This window comes from Rhinoderma darwinii, unplaced genomic scaffold, assembly GCF_050947455.1.
Source record: "Rhinoderma darwinii isolate aRhiDar2 unplaced genomic scaffold, aRhiDar2.hap1 Scaffold_1001, whole genome shotgun sequence".
NCBI lineage: Eukaryota > Metazoa > Chordata > Amphibia > Anura > Rhinodermatidae > Rhinoderma > Rhinoderma darwinii.
In genome coordinates, this window is record NW_027461883.1 from 43,225 (window position 1) to 58,848 (window position 15,624).

Here is a 15,624-nt window from a genome sequence, read left to right on the forward strand (position 1 = left end):
ACAGGAGCAATGTTCTGCAGATCTGTAGAGAGGTCAGTGGTGTAATAATCTGCAGAATATATCACTCTGTATCTGTCAGTAGAGGACAGAGCAATGTTCTGCAGATCTCTAGACAGGTCAGTGGTGTAATAATCTGCAGAATATATCACTCTGTATCTGTCAGGAGGTGGAGAGGACAGAGCAATGTTCTGCAGATCTGTAGAGGTCAGTGGTGTAATAATCTGCAGAATATATCACTCTGTATCTGTCAGTAGAGGACAGAGCAATGTTCTGCAGATCTCTAGAGAGGTCAGTGGTGTAATAATCTGCAGAATATATCACTCTGTATCTGTCAGTAGAGGACAGAGCAATGTTCTGCAGATCTGTAGAGAGGTCAGTGGTGTAATAATCTGCAGAATATATCACTCTGTATCTGTCATGTGATACAGGAGCAATGTTCTGCAGATCTGTAGACAGGTCAGTGGTGTAATAATCTGCAGAATATATCACTATGTATCTGTCAGTAGAGGACAGAGCAATGTTCTGCAGATCTGTAGAGAGGTCAGTGGTGTAATAATCTGCAGAATATATCACTCTGTATCTGTCAGTAGAGGACAGAGCAATGTTCTGCAGATCTGTAGAGAGGTCAGTGGTGTAATAATCTGCAGAATATATCACTATGTATCTGTCAGTAGAGGACAGAGCAATGTTCTGCAGATCTGTAGAGAGGTCAGTGGTGTAATAATCTGCAGAATATATCACTCTGTATCTGTCAGTAGAGGACAGAGCAATGTTCTGCAGATCTGTAGAGAGGACAGTGTTGTAATAATCTGCAGAATATATCACTATGTATCTGTCAGTAGAGGACAGAGCAATGTTCTGCAGATCTGTAGAGAGGTCAGTGGTGTAATAATCTGCAGAATATATCACTATGTATCTGTCAGGAGGTGGAGAGGACAGAGCAATGTTCTGCAGATCTCTAGAGAGGTCAGTGGTGTAATAATCTGCAGAATATATCACTCTGTATCTGTCAGTAGAGGACAGAGCAATGTTCTGCAGATATCTAGAGAGGTCAGTGGTGTAATAATCTGCAGAATATATCACCATATATCTGTCATGTGATACAGGAGCAATGTTCTGCAGATCTGTAGAGAGGTCAGTGGTGTAATAATCTGCAGAATATATCACTATGTATCTGTCAGTAGAGGACAGAGCAATGTTCTGCAGATCTGTAGAGAGGTCAGTGGTGTAATAATCTGCAGAATATATCACTCTGTATCTGTCAGTAGAGGACAGAGCAATGTTCTGCAGATATCTAGAGAGGTCAGTGGTGTAATAATCTGCAGAATATATCACTCTGTATCTGTCAGGAGGTAGAGGAGCGATGTTCTGCAGATCTGTAGAGAGGTCAGTGGTGTAATAATCTGCAGAATATATCACTATGTATCTGTCAGTAGAGGACAGAGCAATGTTCTGCAGATCTCTAGAGAGGTCAGTGGTGTAATAATCTGCAGAATATATCACTCTGTATCTGTCAGTAGAGGACAGAGCAATGTTCTGCAGATATCTAGAGAGGTCAGTGGTGTAATAATCTGCAGAATATATCACTATGTATGTCAGTAGAGGACAGAGCAATGTTCTGCAGATCTGTAGAGAGGTCAGTGGTGTAATAATCTGCAGAATATATCACTCTGTATCTGTCAGTAGAGGACAGAGCAATGTTCTGCAGATCTCTAGAGAGGTCAGTGGTGTAATACTCTGCAGAATATATCACTATATATCTGTCAGGAGGTGGAGAGGACAGAGCAATGTTCTGCAGATCTGTAGAGAGGTCAGTGGTGAAATAATCTGCAGAATATATCACTCTGTATCTGTCAGTAGAGGACAGAGCAATGTTCTGCAGATCTCTAGAGAGGTCAGTGGTGTAATACTCTGCAGAATATATCACTATATATCTGTCAGGAGGTGGAGAGGACAGAGCAATGTTCTGCAGATCTGTAGACAGGTCAGTGGTGTAATAATCTGCAGAATATATCACTATGTATCTGTCAGTAGAGGACAGAGCAATGTTCTGCAGATCTGTAGAGAAGTCAGTGGTGTAATAATCTGCAGAATATATCACTCTGTATCTGTCAGGAGGTGGAGAGGACAGAGCAATGTTCTGCAGATATCTAGAGAGGACAGTGGTGTAATAATCTGCAGAATATATCACTATGTATCTGTCAGTAGAGGACAGAGCAATGTTCTGCAGATCTGTAGAGGTCAGTGGTGTAATAATCTGCAGAATATATCACTATGTATCTGTCAGTAGAGGACAGAGCAATGTTCTGCAGATCTGTAGAGAGGTCAGTGGTGTAATAATCTGCAGAATATATCACTCTGTATCTGTCAGTAGAGGACAGAGCAATGTTCTGCAGATATCTAGAGAGGTCAGTGGTGTAATAATCTGCAGAATATATCACCATATATCTGTCATGTGATACAGGAGCAATGTTCTGCAGATCTGTAGAGAGGTCAGTGGTGTAATACTCTGCAGAATATATCACTCTGTATCTGTCAGTAGAGGACAGAGCAATGTTCTGCAGATCTGTAGAGAGGTCAGTGGTGTAATAATCTGCAGAATATATCACTCTGTATCTGTCAGTAGAGGACAGAGCAATGTTCTGCAGATATCTAGAGAGGTCAGTGGTGTAATAATCTGCAGAATATATTACTCTGTATCTGTCAGGAGGTGGAGAGGACAGAGCAATGTTCTGCAGATCTGTAGAGAGGTCAGTGGTGTAATAATCTGCAGAATATATCACTCTGTATCTGTCAGTAGAGGACAGAGCAATGTTCTGCAGATCTGTAGAGAGGTCAGTGGTGTAATACTCTGCAGAATATATCACTATATATCTGTCAGGAGGTGGAGAGGACAGAGCAATGTTCTGCAGATCTGTAGACAGGTCAGTGGTGTAATAATCTGCAGAATATATCACTATGTATCTGTCAGTAGAGGACAGAGCAATGTTCTGCAGATCTCTAGAGAGGTCAGTGGTGTAATAATCTGCAGAATATATCACTCTGTATCTGTCAGGAGGTGGAGAGGACAGAGCAATGTTCTGCAGATCTCTAGAGAGGTCAGTGGTGTAATAATCTGCAGAATATATCACTCTGTATCTGTCAGGAGGTGGAGAGGACAGAGCAATGTTCTGCAGATCTGTAGACAGGTCAGTGGTGTAATAATCTGCAGAATATATCACTATGTATCTGTCAGTAGAGGACAGAGCAATGTTCTGCAGATCTCTAGAGAGGTCAGTGGTGTAATAATCTGCAGAATATATCACTCTGTATCTGTCAGGAGGTGGAGAGGACAGAGCAATGTTCTGCAGATCTGTAGACAGGTCAGTGGTGTAATAATCTGCAGAATATATCACTATGTATCTGTCAGTAGAGGACAGAGCAATGTTCTGCAGATCTGTAGAGAGGTCAGTGGTGTAATAATCTGCAGAATATATCACTCTGTATCTGTCAGTAGAGGACAGAGCAATGTTCTGCAGATATCTAGAGAGGTCAGTGGTGTAATAATCTGCAGAATATATCACTCTGTATCTGTCAGTAGAGGACAGAGCAATGTTCTGCAGATCTGTAGAGAGGTCAGTGGTGTAATAATCTGCAGAATATATCACTCTGTATCTGTCAGGAGGTGGAGAGGACAGAGCAATGTTCTGCAGATCTGTAGAGAGGTCAGTGGTAATAATCTTCAGAATATATCACTATGTATCTGTCAGGAGGTGGAGAGGACAGAGCAATGTTCTGCAGATCTGTAGAGAGGTCATTGGTGTAATAATCTGCAGAATATATCACTCTGTATCTGTCAGTAGAGGACAGAGCAATGTTCTGCAGATCTGTAGAGAGGTCAGTGGTGTAATAATCTGCAGAATATATCACTATGTATCTGTCAGGAGGTGGAGAGGACAGAGCAATGTTCTGCAGATCTGTAGAGAGGTCAGTGGTGTAATAATCTGCAGAATATATCACTCTGTATCTATCAGGAGGTAGAGGAGCAATGTTCTGCAGATCTGTAGAGAGGTCAGTGGTGTAATAATCTGCAGAATATATCACTATGTATCTGTCAGTAGAGGACAGAGCAATGTTCTGCAGATCTGTAGAGAGGTCAGTGGTGTAATAATCTGCAGAATATATCACTCTGTATCTGTCAGTAGAGGACAGAGCAATGTTCTGCAGATCTCTAGACAGGTCAGTGGTGTAATAATCTGCAGAATATATCACTATGTATCTGTCAGGAGGTGGAGAGGACAGAGCAATGTTCTGCAGATCTGTAGAGAGGTCAGTGGTGTAATAATCTGCAGAATATATCACTCTGTATCTGTCATGTGATACAGGAGCAATGTTCTGCAGATCTGTAGACAGGTCAGTGGTGTAATAATCTGCAGAATATATCACTATGTATCTGTCAGTAGAGGACAGAGCAATGTCCTGCAGATCTGTAGAGAGGTCAGTGGTGTAATAATCTGCAGAATATATCACTATGTATCTGTCAGTAGAGGACAGAGCAATGTTCTGCAGATCTCTAGAGAGGTCAGTGGTGTAATAATCTGCAGAATATATCACTATGTATCTGTCAGGAGGTGGAGAGGACAGAGCAATGTTCTGCAGATCTGTAGAGAGGTCAGTGGTGTAATAATCTGCAGAATATATCACTCTGTATCTGTCAGTAGAGGACAGAGCAATGTTCTGCAGATCTGTAGAGAGGTCAGTGGTGTAATAATCTGCAGAATATATCACTATGTATCTGTCAGTAGAGGACAGAGCAATGTTCTGCAGATCTGTAGAGAGGACAGTGTTGTAATAATCTGCAGAATATATCACTATGTATCTGTCAGTAGAGGACAGAGCAATGTTCTGCAGATCTGTAGAGAGGTCAGTGGTGTAATAATCTGCAGAATATATCACTCTGTATCTGTCAGGAGGTGAAGAGGACAGAGCAATGTTCTGCAGATCTGTATAGAGGTCAGTGGTGTAATAATCTGCAGAATACATCACTATGTATCTGTCAGGAGGTGGAGAGGACAGAGCAATGTTCTGCAGATCTGTAGAGAGGTCAGTGGTGTAATAATCTGCAGAATATATCACTATGTATCTGTCAGTAGAGGACAGAGCAATGTTCTGCAGATCTGTAGAGAGGTCAGTGGTGTAATAATCTGCAGAATATATCACTCTGTATCTGTCAGAAGGTGGAGAGGACAGAGCAATGTTCTGCAGATATCTAGAGAGGTCAGTGGTATAATAATCTGCAGAATATATCACCATATATCTGTCATGTGATACAGGAGCAATGTTCTGCAGATCTGTAGAGAGGTCAGTGGTGTAATACTCTGCAGATTATATCACTATATATCTGTCAGGAGGTGGAGAGGACAGAGCAATGTTCTGCAGCTCTGTAGAGAGGGTAGTGGTGTAATAATCTGCAGAATATATCACTCTGTATCTGTCAGTAGAGGACAGAGCAATGTTCTGCAGATATCTAGAGAGGTCAGTGGTGTAATAATCTGCAGAATATATCACCATATATCTGTCATGTGATACAGGAGCAATGTTCTGCAGATCTGTAGAGAGGTCAGTGGTGTAATAATCTGCAGAATATATCACTATGTATCTGTCAGTAGAGGACAGAGCAATGTTCTGCAGATCTCTAGAGAGGTCAGTGGTGTAATAATCTGCAGAATATATCACTCTGTATCTGTCAGTAGAGGACAGAGCAATGTTCTGCAGATATCTAGAGAGGTCAGTGGTGTAATAATCTGCAGAATATATCACTCTGTATCTGTCAGGAGGTAGAGGAGCGATGTTCTGCAGATCTGTAGAGAGGTCAGTGGTGTAATAATCTGCAGAATATATCACCATATATCTGTCATGTGATACAGGAGCAATGTTCTGCAGATCTGTAGAGAGGTCAGTGGTGTAATAATCTGCAGAATATATCACTATGTATCTGTCAGTAGAGGACAGAGCAATGTTCTGCAGATCTCTAGAGAGGTCAGTGGTGTAATAATCTGCAGAATATATCACTCTGTATCTGTCAGTAGAGGACAGAGCAATGTTCTGCAGATATCTAGAGAGGTCAGTGGTGTAATAATCTGCAGAATATATCACTCTGTATCTGTCAGGAGGTGGAGAGGACAGAGCAATGTTCTGCAGATCTGTAGAGAGGTCAGTGGTGTAATAATCTGCAGAATATATCACTCTGTATCTGTCAGTAGAGGACAGAGCAATGTTCTGCAGATCTGTAGAGAGGTCAGTGGTGTAATACTCTGCAGAATATATCACTATATATCTGTCAGGAGGTGGAGAGGACAGAGCAATGTTCTGCAGATCTGTAGACAGGTCAGTGGTGTAATAATCTGCAGAATATATCACTATGTATCTGTCAGTAGAGAACAGAGCAATGTTCTGCAGATCTCTAGGGAGGTCAGTGGTGTAATAATCTGCAGAATATATCACTATGTATCTGTCAGTAGAGGACAGAGCAATGTTCTGCAGATATCTAGAGAGGTCAGTGGTGTAATAATCTGCAGAATATATCACTATGTATCTGTCAGTAGAGGACAGAGCAATGTTCTGCAGATCTGTAGAGAGGTCAGTGGTGTAATAATCTGCAGAATATATCACTCTGTATCTGTCAGTAGAGGACAGAGCAATGTTCTGCAGATCTGTAGACAGGTCAGTGGTGTAATAATCTGCAGAATATATCACTCTGTATCTGTCAGTAGAGGACAGAGCAATGTTCTGCAGATCTGTAGAGAGGTCAGTGGTGTAATAATCTGCAGAATATATCAATCTGTATCTGTCAGGAGGTGGAGAGGACAGAGCAATGTTCTGCAGATCTGTAGAGAGGTCAGTGGTAATAATCTGCAGAATATATCACTCTGTATCTGTCAGTAGAGGACAGAGCAATGTTCTGCAGATCTCTAGACAGGTCAGTGGTGTAATAATCTGCAGAATATATCACTATGTATCTGTCAGGAGGTGGAGAGGACAGAGCAATGTTCTGCAGATCTGTAGAGAGGTCAGTGGTGTAATAATCTGCAGAATATATCACTCTGTATCTGTCAGTAGAGGACAGAGCAATGTTCTGCAGATATCTAGAGAGGTCAGTGGTGTAATAATCTGCAGAATATATCACTATGTATGTCAGTAGAGGACAGAGCAATGTTCTGCAGATCTGTAGAGAGGTCAGTGGTGTAATAATCTGCAGAATATATCACTCTGTATCTGTCAGTAGAGGACCGAGCAATGTTCTGCAGATCTGTAGAGAGGTCAGTGGTGTAATAATCTGCAGAATATATCACTCTGTATCTGTCAGTAGAGGACAGAGCAATGTTCTGCAGATCTGTAGAGAGGTCAGTGGTGTAATAATCTGCAGAATATATCACTCTGTATCTGTCAGTAGAGGACAGAGCAATGTTCTGCAGATCTCTAGAGAGGTCAGTGGTGTAATACTCTGCAGAATATATCACTATATATCTGTCAGGAGGTGGAGAGGACAGAGCAATGTTCTGCAGATCTGTAGACAGGTCAGTGGTGTAATAATCTGCAGAATATATCACTATGTATCTGTCAGTAGAGGACAGAGCAATGTTCTGCAGATCTGTAGAGAAGTCAGTGGTGTAATAATCTGCAGAATATATCACTCTGTATCTGTCAGGAGGTGGAGAGGACAGAGCAATGTTCTGCAGATATCTAGAGAGGACAGTGGTGTAATAATCTGCAGAATATATCACTATGTATCTGTCAGTAGAGGACAGAGCAATGTTCTGCAGATCTGTAGAGGTCAGTGGTGTAATAATCTGCAGAATATATCACTATGTATCTGTCAGTAGAGGACAGAGCAATGTTCTGCAGATCTGTAGAGAGGTCAGTGGTGTAATAATCTGCAGAATATATCACTCTGTATCTGTCAGTAGAGGACAGAGCAATGTTCTGCAGATATCTAGAGAGGTCAGTGGTGTAATAATCTGCAGAATATATCACCATATATCTGTCATGTGATACAGGAGCAATGTTCTGCAGATCTGTAGAGAGGTCAGTGGTGTAATACTCTGCAGAATATATCACTCTGTATCTGTCAGTAGAGGACAGAGCAATGTTCTGCAGATCTGTAGAGAGGTCAGTGGTGTAATAATCTGCAGAATATATCACTCTGTATCTGTCAGTAGAGGACAGAGCAATGTTCTGCAGATATCTAGAGAGGTCAGTGGTGTAATAATCTGCAGAATATATTACTCTGTATCTGTCAGGAGGTGGAGAGGACAGAGCAATGTTCTGCAGATCTGTAGAGAGGTCAGTGGTGTAATAATCTGCAGAATATATCACTCTGTATCTGTCAGTAGAGGACAGAGCAATGTTCTGCAGATCTGTAGAGAGGTCAGTGGTGTAATACTCTGCAGAATATATCACTATATATCTGTCAGGAGGTGGAGAGGACAGAGCAATGTTCTGCAGATCTGTAGACAGGTCAGTGGTGTAATAATCTGCAGAATATATCACTATGTATCTGTCAGTAGAGGACAGAGCAATGTTCTGCAGATCTCTAGAGAGGTCAGTGGTGTAATAATCTGCAGAATATATCACTCTGTATCTGTCAGGAGGTGGAGAGGACAGAGCAATGTTCTGCAGATCTGTAGAGAGGTCAGTGGTGTAATAATCTGCAGAATATATCACTGATGTACATATATCCTGATGTACTCCTCACAGATTACATATACCCTGATGTACTCCTCACATATTACATATACCCTGATGTACTCCTCACATATTACATTTACCCTGATGTACGCCGCACAGATTACATATACCCTGATGTACTCCTCACAGATTACATATACCCTGATGTACTCCTCACAGATTACATATACCCTGATGTACTCCTCACATATTACATATACCCTGATGTACTCCTCACAGATTACATATATCCTGATGTACTCCTCACATATTACATATACCCTGATGTACTCCTCACAGATTACATATACCCTGATGTACTCCTCACATCTTACATATACCCTGATGTACTCCTCACAGATTACATATACCCTGATGTTCTCCGCACAGATTACATATACCCTGATGTACTCCTCACATATTACATATACCCTGATGTACTCCTCACAGATTACATATACCCTGATGTAGTCCTCACAGATTACATATACCCTGATGTACTCCTTACATATTACATATACCCTGATGTACCCCTCACATATTACATATATCCTGATGTACTCCTCACATATTACATATACCCTGATGTACTCCACACAGATTACATATACCCTGATGTACTCCTCACAGATTACATATACCCTGATGTACTCCTCACATATTACATATACCCTGATGTACTCCTCACATATTACATATATCCTGATGTACTCCTCACATATTACATATACCCTGATGTACTCCACACAGATTACATATACCCTGATGTACTCCTCACAGATTACATATACCCTGATGTACTCCTCACATATTACATATACCCTGATGTACTCCTCACATATTACATATACCCTGATGTACTCCTCACATATTACATATATCCTGATGTACTCCTCACAGATTACATATACCCTGATGTACTCCTCACAGATTACATATACCCTGATGTACTCCTCACATATTACATATATCCTGATGTACTCCTCACATATTACATATATCCTGATGTACTCCTCACATATTACATATACCCTGATGTACTCCTCACAGATTACATATACCCTAATGTACTCCTCACATCTTACATATACCCTGATGTACTCCTCACAGATTACATATACCCTGATGTTCTCCGCACAGATTACATATACCCTGATGTACTCCTCACATATTACATATATCCTGATGTACTCCTCACATATTACATATACCCTGATGTACTCCTCACATCTTACATATACCCTGATGTACTCCTCACAGATTACATATACCCTGATGTACTCCTCACAGATTACATATACCCTGATGTACTCCTCACAGACTACATATACCCTGATGTACTCCTCACATATTACATATAACCTTATGTACTCCTCACATATTACATATACCCTGATGTACTCCTCACATATTACATATACCCTGATGTACTCCGCACAGCTTGCATATACCCTGATGTACTCCTCACATATTACATATACCCTGATGTACTCCTCACATATTACATATACCCTGATGTACTCCTCACATATTACATATACCCTGATGTACTCCTCACATATTACATATATCCTGATGTACTCCTCACAGATTACATATACCCTGATGTACTCCTCACAGATTACATATACCCTGATGTACTCCTCACATATTACATATATCCTGATGTACTCCTCACATATTACATATATCCTGATGTACTCCTCACATATTACATATACCCTGATGTACTCCTCACAGATTACATATACCCTAATGTACTCCTCACATTTTACATATACCCTGATGTACTCCTCACAGATTACATATACCCTGATGTTCTCCGCACAGATTACATATACCCTGATGTACTCCTCACATATTACATATATCCTGATGTACTCCTCACATATTACATATACCCTGATGTACTCCTCACATCTTACATATACCCTGATGTACTCCTCACAGATTACATATACCCTGATGTACTCCTCACAGATTACATATACCCTGATGTACTCCTCACAGACTACATATACCCTGATGTACTCCTCACATATTACATATAACCTTATGTACTCCTCACATATTACATATACCCTGATGTACTCCTCACATATTACATATACCCTGATGTACTCCGCACAGCTTGCATATACCCTGATGTACTCCTCACATATTACATATACCCTGATGTACTCCTCACATATTACATATACCCTGATGTACTCCTCACATATTACATATACCCTGATGTACTCCTCGCATATTACATATATCCTGATGTACTCCTCGCATATTACATATACCGTGATGTACTCCTCACAGATTACATATACCCTGATGTACTCCTCACATATTACATATATCCTGATGTACTCCTCACATATTACATATACCCTGATGTACTCCTCACATATTACATATACCGTGATGTACTCCTCACAGATTACATATACCCTGATGTACTCCTCACATATTACATATATCCTGATGTACTCCTCACATATTACATATACCCTGATGTACTCCTCACAGATTACATATACCCTGATGTACTCCTCACATATTACATATACCCTAATGTACCCCGCACAGATTACATATACCCTGATGTACTCCTCACATATTACATATACCCTGATGTACTCCTCACAGATTATATATAACCTGATGTACTCCTCACAGATTACATATACCCTGATGTACTCCTCACATATTACATATACCCTGATGTACTCCTCACAGATTACATATAACCTGATGTACTCCTCACATATTACATATACCCTGATGTACTCCTCACAGATTACATATACCCTGATGTACTCCGCCCAATTTACATATACCCTGATGTACTCCTCACAGATTACATATACCCTAATGTACTCCTCACATCTTACATATACCCTGATGTACTCCTCACAGATTACATATACCCTGATGTTCTCCGCACAGATTACATATACCCTGATGTACTCCTCACATATTACATATACCCTGATGTACTCCTCACAATTACATATACCCTGATGTACTCCTCACATCTTACATATACCCTGATGTACTCCTCACAGATTACATATACCCTGATGTTCTCCGCACAGATTACATATACCCTGATGTACTCCTCACATATTACATATACCCTGATGTACTCCTCACAATTACATATACCCTGATGTACTCCTCACATATTACATATACCCTGATGTACTCATCACAGATTACATATACCCTGATGTACTCCTCACATCTTACATATACCCTGATGTACTCCTCACATCTTACATATACCCTGATGTACTCCTCACATCTTACATATACCCTGATGTACTCCTCACATATTACATATACCCTGATGTACTCCTCACATCTTACATATACCCTGATGTACTCCTCACAGATTACATATATCCTGATGTACTCCTCACAGATTACATATACCCTGATGTACTCCTCACAGATTACATATACCCTGATGTACTCCTCACATATTACATATACCCTGATGTACTCCTCACATCTTACATATACCCTGATGTACTCCTCACATATTACATATACCCTGATGTACTCCTCACATCTTACATATACCCTGATGTACTCCTCACATATTACATATACCCTGATGTACTCCTCACATCTTACATATACCCTGATGTACTCCTCACAGATTACATATATCCTGATGTACTCCTCACAGATTACATATACCCTGATGTACTCCTCACAGATTACATATACCCTGATGTACTCCTCACATATTACATATACCCTGATGTACTCCTCACAGATTACATATACCCTGATGTACTCCTCACATATTACATTTACCCTGATGTACGCCGCACAGATTACATATACCCTGATGTACTCCTCACAGATTACATATACCCTGATGTACTCCTCACAGATTACATATACCCTGATGTACTCCTCACATATTACATATACCCTGATGTACTCCTCACAGATTACATATACCCTGATGTACTCCTCACATCTTACATATACCCTGATGTACTCCTCACATATTACATATACCCTGATGTACTCCTCACATCTTACATATACCCTGATGTACTCCTCACATATTACATATACCCTGATGTACTCCGCACATATTACATATACCCTGATGTACTCCTCACAGATTACATATACCCTGATGTTCTCCGCACATATTACATATACCCTGATGTACTCCTCACAGATTACATATACCCTGATGTACTCCTCACATATTACATATACCCTGATGTACTCCTCACATATTACACATACCCTGATGTACTCTTCACAGATTACATATACCCTGATGTACTCCTCACATATTACATATAACCTTATGTACTCCTCACATATTACATATTCCCTGATGTACTCCTCACAGATTACATATACCCTGATGTACTCCTCACAGTTTACATATACCCTGATGTACTCCTCACAGATTACATATATCCTGATGTACTCCTCACATATTACATATAACCTTATGTACTCCTCACATATTACATATTCCCTGATGTACTCCTCACAGATTACATATACCCTGATGTACTCCTCACATCTTACATATACCCTGATGTACTCCTCACATATTACATATACCCTGATGTACTCCTCACATCTTACATATACCCTGATGTACTCCTCACATATTACATATACCCTGATGTACTCCTCACATCTTACATATACCCTGATGTACTCCTCACAGATTACATATATCCTGATGTACTCCTCACAGATTACATATACCCTGATGTACTCCTCACAGATTACATATACCCTGATGTACTCCTCACATATTACATATACCCTGATGTACTCCTCACATCTTACATATACCCTGATGTACTCCTCACATATTACATATACCCTGATGTACTCCTCACATCTTACATATACCCTGATGTACTCCTCACATATTACATATACCCTGATGTACTCCTCACATCTTACATATACCCTGATGTACTCCTCACAGATTACATATATCCTGATGTACTCCTCACAGATTACATATACCCTGATGTACTCCTCACAGATTACATATACCCTGATGTACTCCTCACATATTACATATACCCTGATGTACTCCTCACAGATTACATATACCCTGATGTACTCCTCACATATTACATTTACCCTGATGTACGCCGCACAGATTACATATACCCTGATGTACTCCTCACAGATTACATATACCCTGATGTACTCCTCACAGATTACATATACCCTGATGTACTCCTCACATCTTACATATACCCTGATGTACTCCTCACAGATTACATATACCCTGATGTACTCCTCACAGATTACATATACCCTGATGTACTCCTCACATATTACATATACCCTGATGTACTCCTCACATCTTACATATACCCTGATGTACTCCTCACATATTACATATACCCTGATGTACTCCGCACATATTACATATACCCTGATGTACTCCTCACAGATTACATATACCCTGATGTTCTCCGCACAGATTACATATACCCTGATGTACTCCTCACAGATTACATATACCCTGATGTACTCCTCACATATTACATATACCCTGATGTACTCCTCACATATTACACATACCCTGATGTACTCTTCACAGATTACATATACCCTGATGTACTCCTCACATATTACACATACCCTGATGTACTCTTCACAGATTACATATTCCCTGATGTACTCCTCACAGATTACATATACCCTGATGTACTCCTCACAGTTTACATATACCCTGATGTACTCCTCACAGATTACATATATCCTGATGTACTCCTCACATATTACATATAACCTTATGTACTCCTCACATATTACATATTCCCTGATGTACTCCTCACAGATTACATATACCCTGATGTACTCTTCACAGATTACATATATCCTGATGTACTCCTCACAGATTATATATATCCTGATGTACTCCTCACAGATTACATATATCCTGATGTTTCCTCACACATTACATATACCCTGATGTACTCTTCACAGATTACATATATCCTGATGTACTCCTCACATATTACATATACCCTGATGTACTCCTCACAGATTACATATACCCTGATGTACTCCTCATCTTACATATACCCTGATGTACTCCTCATCTTACATATACCCTGATATACTCCTCACAGATTACATATATCCTGATGTACTCCTCACAGATTACATATATCCTGATGTACTCCTCACAGATTACATATACCCTGATGTACTCTTCACTGTGTAATAAAAATGGTTGCAATTCCTAAACGTTTCACAGGATATTTTTGTTCAACCCCTTGAATTAAACCTGAAAGTCTACAGTTCAATTGCATCTCAATTGTTTCATTTCAAATCCAATGTGGTGGCATATAGAGCCCAAATTATGAGGATTGTGTCACTGGCCAAATAATTCTGGACCTAACTGTATGTCATCTGGGCCAAGGTAAAATCAGTTCTTCTCATTTGTCCATCTAAAAGGATCAGAAAACATGGTTGCAGACTTCCTCAGATGGAAACATCCAGATTTGAGTATCTGAGGATCTAGTATATGCCCATGCACAGCCACTTCTCCAATAATTCTCCACCATGATGCAGCAGTCGACTCATCAGGCAGGTCAGGGGACCCCTATTTTCCACATAGGTGCGGGTACCACCTCCATCTACCAGCAATTTATGGCACATCCTGCGTTGGAAATACTCCTTTATTCTGCTCTATTCGCACATTGCAGCTTCCTGCTTGCCTATGATTATGAGGCGTGATGGCACCATGTCTTGTCTCCAAGGCAGCCAATCTTCACCATGTGATGTGACATCATTGCTTTGTAAACAGAGACAGACAGACAACCCTTTTTAGGTACATTGATGAAACCTAATCCAACAAACACGGAGAATAAAACAAGCACTTTATTAAAAAAAAAAAATTCT